The sequence below is a fragment of the Phyllobates terribilis genome, unplaced genomic scaffold (genome assembly GCF_046119375.1).
Source record: "Phyllobates terribilis strain yellow unplaced genomic scaffold, ASM4611937v1 Scaffold_342__1_contigs__length_2020279, whole genome shotgun sequence".
NCBI lineage: Eukaryota > Metazoa > Chordata > Amphibia > Anura > Dendrobatidae > Phyllobates > Phyllobates terribilis.
Genome location: NW_027363102.1, coordinates 776503 through 785978, shown reverse-complemented (window position 1 = coordinate 785978; position 9476 = coordinate 776503). Strand labels below are relative to the sequence as shown.

At 43.9% G+C, this 9476-nt stretch overlaps 3 non-coding genes across 3 annotated transcripts; all 3 read right to left on the bottom strand.

Annotated features, from left to right (window-relative positions):
* Positions 1-3046: 3046 nt before the first annotated feature.
* On the bottom strand, positions 3047-3237 carry LOC141222176 (U2 spliceosomal RNA). Its single transcript, XR_012290026.1, has one exon. It is a non-coding gene; the product is annotated as a U2 spliceosomal RNA (small nuclear RNA).
* Positions 3238-4346: 1109 nt separating this feature from the next.
* LOC141222151 (U2 spliceosomal RNA) lies at positions 4347-4538 on the bottom strand. Its single transcript, XR_012290014.1, has one exon. It is a non-coding gene; the product is annotated as a U2 spliceosomal RNA (small nuclear RNA).
* Positions 4539-6977: 2439 nt separating this feature from the next.
* Positions 6978-7175, bottom strand: LOC141222152 (U2 spliceosomal RNA). The gene has a single exon (XR_012290015.1). It is a non-coding gene; the product is annotated as a U2 spliceosomal RNA (small nuclear RNA).
* Between the last annotated feature and the right edge of the window lie 2301 nt (positions 7176-9476).

Here is a 9476-nt window from a genome sequence, read left to right as displayed (position 1 = left end):
GCTGCATCTAAAAAAGAAAAATCAGATGTAATTTGATTAAGGACCTTACCCGTGACATCAATTTCCCCTTCAGAAACACAATTGAAATCACCAACTAATAATATTGGAATCCTTCCAGGCAAAAATAAACGTATTTTCTCTAATAGTGCTAACCTATCCCCTTTGTTAATTGGACAATACACGTTAACAATTTTCACCCTCCACCCTCTCCCCTTAACCACTGCCATTATACAACGACCTGGCTCCACCACCATATAATTTTCAAAACTTAAATCCCTATTCCCCAACAAAATCCCCACACCATCATTTTTGTTTGTCATTGAACCTGACCAAATGCTATACCCATATACCCAGTCCTTTTCAGGAGGTGACTCTTCAATTCCGCACTCTTGCAGACAGTAAATATTTGCTCCAAGATTTTTTAGTTCTTCCAGTATAGCCAATCTTCTAGGCTTAGATTTTATAAGCCTTACATTTATTGACAGTACACTACAGCCCACGTTGGAGCCCATTTTTTAACCATATTCGGTAAAAAAGAACATACCCCCCACCGAAGAGTCAACCTTTCTCGTCTTGAAACTCGATTCCTGATGTTAAGCAGAGAATGCTGGCCCCCTCCTCCAAAAAAGACCTCCTAGGAGAGGCACTGTAGCTCTCGGGATAGCTCCTATCACTTAAGGGGCTGATGCTCCCAATACTGGCAGGTGAAAAATCTGGCCGGAACTTCTTTGCAGAAGACACATCAGAGTCCTCATCAGGGGGCCTCACCACAGCCCCGGTGAAGTCACCCTGGCCACCACCACCTTCATGAATTGCCTCTGAGCTTTCCAAAGCCAACACCGGCGTTGTGGAGAGTGAACCGCTCACTTCTCCCTCACCACTCACATCAAGCAGAATTGACATATCTGCAGGCTCTATCTCAACAGCGCTTCCACCAGCAGGATCGGGTGCTTGCTCCATCTCTTCCATGAAGTCCCTTACTGCCTCGATCGCCTCACCAATAGTGGCGGCAGTAGTAGGACGTGGGGACACGGCCTCTGCATATGACCTGGAACGATGGGGACAGTCCTTGAAAGCGTGTCCCTCCTCGCCACATGCATTACAAACCATGGAGTTAGTACACTCCATTGCCAGATGACCCTCTTTATTGCATTTCCCACAAAACTTCTCCACCGTGCAGTCCTCTTGGTAGTGTCCAAAGGATTTACACTTCCTGCAAAAACGCGGAGCACCAGGAAAATACATATACCCTCTATCCCTCCCGATGGCAAAACTGAGGGGAGGGTAGTGGATACCCCCAGGTCCCTGGGGGTCCTCCTGGAACCGTACAAAAAATTTGTGTTTGCCAGTCCACAAGCCCACCTCATTCCTCACCTTGTGTGAGTAGGACACATAGCTGCAATGACGGTTCAGGAATCTAGTAATGTCCTCCACATCCACAAGGGGGTTGTGCATAAACACAATAACTGGCACTTCCCCCTTAGTATACAATACCGTGAATGTAAGCCCATCAAGAGCCGGATGATCCAAGGCTTGCTGATCCTTTAGAGTCTTGAAAAGATTCTGGCAAGCTGCCATACGATCAAGGACTAAAACGTACCGGCCATTCTTTGGGAACTCCTGTAGGCAAATGATGTCTCCACGACCAACATTCAAAATCTTGAAGATGACGACTTCCACCAAGAACCGCAGGTTAAAGAAATTCCTCCTCGACTCCTCAATATCAATGCGAAAAGCATTTTTGACCCGAATATCATCGGTCCCGGCATAGCGAATCTTGACGCCCATTATCACCTCTCGTTTCCTCTGGACCCCCCCCAATAGCAGCAGGCAGCTTAAGCCACCTAAGTGGCGATGCTGCAAGGCCGAGGGGGAGACACTATAGGATCCTTCTGACCAGATACAAGATCTAAGCCAAAAGGCCGAGAAGCGATAACCAGAATTGGTTTCGGACTACGGTGCCACCCAAGGATCCTGAAAAGTCCATTTGTGGAGATGGCCACCTGGACTCCCGTTAAGAAGACATGCTGTCAACCTCTAGATCCCTCACATGCCTGCACTTTTCAGCTTGCTGCTGCTGCAATCCACGCGTTTTAGATCTGCATAACTCCACCTCTTTTAGCACAGCACCCTCACCCCCGGCTGTTCCCACCCGCCTCAACACCGTTGGAAGGGAGGAGAACCAATTAAGGCGGGGGGGGGGGTGGAACGAGCAGCTGTCTACCCTTAGCAGGAGGGTTGCTGATTACTTACCTTTCCTGCTGCTGCTGCTGGCTGTCCAGCAGCAGACTGAAGGTGGCTGCTGCTGTGCGCAGGTATATAAAGGCTCAGAGCCTATTATGACATGCGCAGCCAGCGTTCCATTGCCACATTCCATCTACTGCAGGCGGGATACCTGGATGGCTGAATGTCACTGAGAAGCTCACAGAGACCGCCATAAGCAACAGTTTAAAAGAATGCCACAGACTAATCAACCAAACTTTTTGGGTTGGTTTCTCTTTTATAGTCTGCAGGCATTAAATGAAAGAAGTCAGTGTTCCAGCAGAGGGAGACAACGTTTCACAAAAGGCATTGTAGCAAACCAAAAAAGAAATTTTAAGCGCAGCAGAGTAACCAGCTCACATACCTGTTAGCTCAGGTGAGTTTAAAAGGCTGCTGTTGATAACAAGGGCATTTGCTAAATAGATGGTGTGTGTGCAACAATATACTGAAAGGTCAATTATATTGTGCAGCTTATCTCACCACCTGTAGTTATTTAGGTGAAAGCTCCAAAATGCTTGCCTAATATGTCTGTTTATCCAAAAGGAAGTAAAGAGGGAGAGCTAGATAGATAGCATTGCATTACATTACATGGCAATGCAATGCACAGTTGCTGAAGTTGAACCAAAATGAGCTTGTCATCTGGCATCTGCAACTTTTAACATGAAAAATCCAATGAGGAGAAGAAAAGCAAAGCCAAAGAGTCCATCCCAAAATCCGACAAACAAGCAAAATGAACAAAAAGCATTGAATTCAATTCTTTCTGATTTCAGAAACTGCATTAAAGAAGGGGTGCACCGGTCCTGGAGATACTGCAATACCAGGTCAATGCGTGGAGTGGACAGAGCAAGCTCTTTTTCCATCTCCCTGTTCTAAAAATCCATTTAATATATGGTCCCCAGATAGGGGACGTATCAGATATTAAACTGATAAGAACAGATACTACACTTGATCTTAGCCAAAAGGCCGAGAAGCGATAACCAGAATTGGTTTCGGACTACGGTGCCACCCAAGGATCCTGAAAAGTCCATTTGTGGAGATGGCCACCTGGACTCCCGTTAAGAAGACATGTTGTCAACCTCTAGATCCCTTACATGCCTGCACTTTTCGGCTTGCTGCTGCTGCAATCCACGCGTTTTAGATCTGCATAACTCCACCTCTTTAAACACAGCACCCTCACCCCCTGCTGTTCCCACCCGCCTCAACACCGTTGGAAGGGAGGAGAACCAATTAAGGCGGGGGGTGGGGTGGAACGAGCAGCTGTCTACCCTTAGCAGGAGGGCTGCTGATTACTTACCTCTCCTGCTGCTGCTGGCTGTCCAGCAGCAGACTGAAGGTGGCTGCTGCTATGCGCAGGTATATAAAGGCTCAGAGCCTATTATGACACGCGCAGCCAGCGTTCCATTGCCACATTCCATCTACTGCAGGCAGGATACCTGGCTGGCTGAATGTCGCTGAGAAGCTCACAGAGACCGCCATAAGCAACAGTTTAACAGAATGCCACAGACTAATCAACCAAACTTTTTGGGTTGGGTTCTCTTTTATAGTCTGCAGGCATTAATTGAAAGAAGTCAGTGTTCCAGCAGAGGGAGACAACGTTTCAGAAAAGGCATTGTAGCAAACCAAAAAAGAAATTTTAAGCGCAGCAGAGTAACCAGCGCACATACCTGTTAGCTCAGGTGAGTTTAAAAGGCTGCTGTTGATAACAAGGGCATTTGCTAAATAGATGGTGTGTGTGCAACAATATACTGAAAGGTCAATTATATTGTGCAGCTTATCTCACCACCTGTAGTTATTTAGGTGAAAGCTCCAAAATGCTTGCCTAATATGTCTGTTTATCCAAAAGGAAGTAAAGAGGGAGAGCTAGAAAGATAGCATTGCGTTACATTACATGGCAATGCAATGCACAGTTGCTGAAGTTGAACCAAAATGAGCTTGTAATCTGGCTTCTGCAACTTTGAACATGAAAAATCCAATGAGGAGAAGAAAAGCAAAGCCAAAGAGTCCATCCCAAAATTCGACAAACAAGCAAAATGAACAAAAAACATTGAATTCAATACTTTCTGATTTTAGAAACTGCATTAAAGAAGGGGTGCACCGGTCCTGGAGATACTGCAATACCAGGTCAATGCGTGGAGTGGACAGAGCAAGCTCTTTTTCCATCTCCCTGTTCTAAAAATCCATTTAATATATGGTCCCCAGATAGGGGACGTATCAGATATTAAACTGATAAGAACAGATTTTTTTTTTTTTTTTTTTTCCAAACACTCAGAAATTAAGTTTTATAATCTTAAATCATATATCACCAAACTCAAGATTTTAGTTCCATCATCGTGTTTAGATATTATATTTATATTTTTTCATTTGAATTAATATATATAAAGTTAAACATAACAATTCGTTTGCAGTTTCAACAGTTTCCAAACAAATCACAACTGACATTACTTCACCCGGTTTCCCAAACTAAATATCCCCTTTTTCTCTTTTACTTTCCTCCCAACAAAACCCCTTAACTTCTTTTCTTCCTCCTCATGCTCTAACCGCATCTGTTCCCAATCATACTCTTCCTCATCATCTCTGAAAGTCACCACCTTCTCCAACACTTTACCCTTTTCCTCTTTTACTTCTTTCTTTTCACCAGATACTTTCCTTGATCCACAATTTTCCTGTACCGTTACCTTTTTCTTCAATTTCACCTTTAAACTTTCAACTTCTTTTCCCTGCTTATTCTCCTCTATAATTATCGCATCAACTTCCTTCTTCATTTTATCACCAATATCTTCCTTTTGTCCTCCAAAGTTCTTTTCAAAAGTTCCTTTGCTGCTTTCCATGTAACAATACCCAGAACTCCCGTTTACCATAATCCTCCCATTATGCAAATTTTCTTCTCCTGTTGTCCACACCAAAAAACGTCTCTTTCCGTTCCAAATACCAACTTTGTTCCTGTATAATTTCTGAAACTTTACCATCTTACATTTAGATTCCAAAAAAACCATTATCTCCTCTATTTCCACAAACGGATTGTCCATGTAAATTATCACACTCTTCGGTTTCCCCATGAATGATGCACTTACTCCAATTTTCCCAGAATCCTCTTCACTCCAGCCTTTGAAAAAATGAATGCACTTTTCCTCAGAAACTAGAGTCACATCACAAACTTTACCTTGCTTTATTTCTTGCATACAGTAGATATCCTTCTCCAAAACTTCATATTTCCTCAAAATTTCCAGAATCCATTTTTCTTCCAAAAAAGTTTCTTCCGTCTCCCGTTTCACAAAAAAACGTAAGCATCTCTTCTTTTTCCAAAACTCCATCTCAACGATCCGTTTTCCTTCCGTTTTTTCCTTTTAATCCTCCAAATGTTGCCACCACAGCTATGTGTGGCGACAGTTGCCCCCCACAGCTATGTGTGGTGACAAGGTGATCGCCTCTCGTTGCCCAGGGACTAATCCGACTCCCTAATAGCAGCAGGGGGGTTTAGCTCCACCGATAAGTGTAGCGATCCCCCCAGGCCAAGGAGCCGGGTACCCCAAGCGCCTCCCAGCCAAGACCAAGGCAGAAACCGCTAGATCACTGCACTTGATCTTAGCCAAAAGGCCGAGAAGCGATAACCAGAATTGGTTTCGAACTACGGAGCCACCCAAGGATCCTGAAGAGTCCATTTGTGGAGATGAGCTCCTGGACTCCCGTTAAGAAGACATGTTGTCAACCTCTAGATCCCTTACATGCCTGCACTTTTCGGCTTGCTGCTGCTGCAATCCACGCGTTTTAGATCTGCATAACTCCACCTCTTTAAACACAGCACCCTCACCCCCTGCTGTTCCCACCCGCCTCAACACCATTGGAAGGGAGGAGAACCAATTAAGGCGGGGGGTGGGGTGGAACGAGCAGCTGTCTACCCTTAGCAGGAGGGCTGCTGATTACTTACCTCTCCTGCTGCTGCTGGCTGTCCAGCAGCAGACTGAAGGTGGCTGCTGCTGAGCGCAGGTATATAAAGGCTCAGAGCCTATTATGACACGCGCAGCCAGCGTTCCATTGCCACATTCCATCTACTGCAGGCAGGATACCTGGCTGGCTGAATGTCGCTGAGAAGCTCATAGAGACCGCCATAAGCAACAGTTTAACAGAATGCCACAGACTAATCAACCAAACTTTTTGGGTTGGGTTCTCTTTTATAGTCTGCAGGCATTAATTGAAAGAAGTCAGTGTTCCAGCAGAGGGAGACAACGTTTCAGAAAAGGCATTGTAGCAAACCAAAAAGGAAATTTTAAGCGCAGCAGAGTAACCAGCGCACATACCTGTTAGCTCAGGTGAGTTTAAAAGGCTGCTGTTGATAACAAGGGCATTTGCTAAATAGATGGTGTGTGTGCAACAATATACTGAAAGGTCAATTATATTGTGCAGCTTATCTCACCACCTGTAGTTATTTAGGTGAAAGCTCCAAAATGCTTGCCTAATATGTCTGTTTATCCAAAAGGAAGTAAAGAGGGAGAGCTAGAAAGATAGCATTGCGTTACATTACATGGCAATGCAATGCACAGTTGCTGAAGTTGAACCAAAATGAGCTTGTCATCTGGCTTCTGCAACTTTGAACATGAAAAATCCAATGAGGAGAAGAAAAGCAAAGCCAAAGAGTCCATCCCAAAATCCGACAAACAAGCAAAATGAACAAAAAACATTGAATTCAATACTTTCTGATTTTAGAAACTGCATTAAAGAAGGGGTGCACCGGTCCTGGAGATACTGCAATACCAGGTCAATGCGTGGAGTGGACAGAGCAAGCTCTTTTTCCATCTCCCTGTTCTAAAAATCCATTTAATATATGGTCCCCAGATAGGGGACGTATCAGATATTAAACTGATAAGAACAGATTTTTTTTTTTTTTTTTTTTTTTTTTCCAAACACTCAGAAATTAAGTTTTATAATCTTAAATCATATATCACCAAACTCAAGATTTTAGTTCCATCATCGTGTTTAGATATTATATTTATATTTTTTCATTTGAATTAATATATATAAAGTTAAACATAACAATTCGTTTGCAGTTTCAACAGTTTCCAAACAAATCACAACTGACATTACTTCACCCGGTTTCCCAAACTAAATATCCCCTTTTTCTCTTTTACTTTCCTCCCAACAAAACCCCTTAACTTCTTTTCTTCCTCCTCATGCTCTAACCGCATCTGTTCCCAATCATACTCTTCCTCATCATCTCTGAAAGTCACCACCTTCTCCAACACTTTACCCTTTTCCTCTTTTACTTCTTTCTTTTCACCAGATACTTTCCTTGATCCACAATTTTCCTGTACCGTTACCTTTTTCTTCAATTTCACCTTTAAACTTTCAACTTCTTTTCCCTGCTTATTCTCCTCTATAATTATCGCATCAACTTCCTTCTTCATTTTATCACCAATATCTTCCTTTTGTCCTCCAAAGTTCTTTTCAAAAGTTCCTTTGCTGCTTTCCATGTAACAATACCCAGAACTCCCGTTTACCATAATCCTCCCATTATGCAAATTTTCTTCTCCTGTTGTCCACACCAAAAAACGTCTCTTTCCGTTCCAAATACCAACTTTGTTCCTGTATAATTTCTGAAACTTTACCATCTTACATTTAGATTCCAAAAAAACCATTATCTCCTCTATTTCCACAAACGGATTGTCCATGTAAATTATCACACTCTTCGGTTTCCCCATGAATGATGCACTTACTCCAATTTTCCCAGAATCCTCTTCACTCCAGCCTTTGAAAAAATGAATGCACTTTTCCTCAGAAACTAGAGTCACATCACAAACTTTACCTTGCTTTATTTCTTGCATACAGTAGATATCCTTCTCCAAAACTTCATATTTCCTCAAAATTTCCAGAATCCATTTTTCTTCCAAAAAAGTTTCTTCCGTCTCCCGTTTCACAAAAAAACGTAAGCATCTCTTCTTTTTCCAAAACTCCATCTCAACGATCCGTTTTCCTTCCGTTTTTTCCTTTTAATCCTCCAAATGTTGCCACCACAGCTATGTGTGGCGACAGTTGCCCCCCACAGCTATGTGTGGTGACAAGGTGATCGCCTCTCGTTGCCCAGGGACTAATCCGACTCCCTAATAGCAGCAGGGGGGTTTAGCTCCACCGATAAGTGTAGCGATCCCCCCAGGCCAAGGAGCCGGGTACCCCAAGCGCCTCCCAGCCAAGACCAAGGCAGAAACCGCTAGATCACTGCACTTGATCTTAGCCAAAAGGCCGAGAAGCGATAACCAGAATTGGTTTCGAACTACGGAGCCACCCAAGGATCCTGAAGAGTCCATTTGTGGAGATGAGCTCCTGGACTCCCGTTAAGAAGACATGTTGTCAACCTCTAGATCCCTTACATGCCTGCACTTTTCGGCTTGCTGCTGCTGCAATCCACGCGTTTTAGATCTGCATAACTCCACCTCTTTAAACACAGCACCCTCACCCCCTGCTGTTCCCACCCGCCTCAACACCATTGGAAGGGAGGAGAACCAATTAAGGCGGGGGGTGGGGTGGAACGAGCAGCTGTCTACCCTTAGCAGGAGGGCTGCTGATTACTTACCTCTCCTGCTGCTGCTGGCTGTCCAGCAGCAGACTGAAGGTGGCTGCTGCTGAGCGCAGGTATATAAAGGCTCAGAGCCTATTATGACACGCGCAGCCAGCGTTCCATTGCCACATTCCATCTACTGCAGGCAGGATACCTGGCTGGCTGAATGTCGCTGAGAAGCTCATAGAGACCGCCATAAGCAACAGTTTAACAGAATGCCACAGACTAATCAACCAAACTTTTTGGGTTGGGTTCTCTTTTATAGTCTGCAGGCATTAAATGAAAGAAGTCAGTGTTCCAGCAGAGGGAGACAACGTTTCAGAAAAGGCATTGTAGCAAACCAAAAAGGAAATTTTAAGCGCAGCAGAGTAACCAGCGCACATACCTGTTAGCTCAGGTGAGTTTAAAAGGCTGCTGTTGATAACAAGGGCATTTGCTAAATAGATGGTGTGTGTGCAACAATATACTGAAAGGTCAATTATATTGTGCAGCTTATCTCACCACCTGTAGTTATTTAGGTGAAAGCTCCAAAATGCTTGCCTAATATGTCTGTTTATCCAAAAGGAAGTAAAGAGGGAGAGCTAGAAAGATAGCATTGCGTTACATTACATGGCAATGCAATGCACAGTTGCTGAAGTTGAACCAAAATGAGCTTGTAATCTGGCTT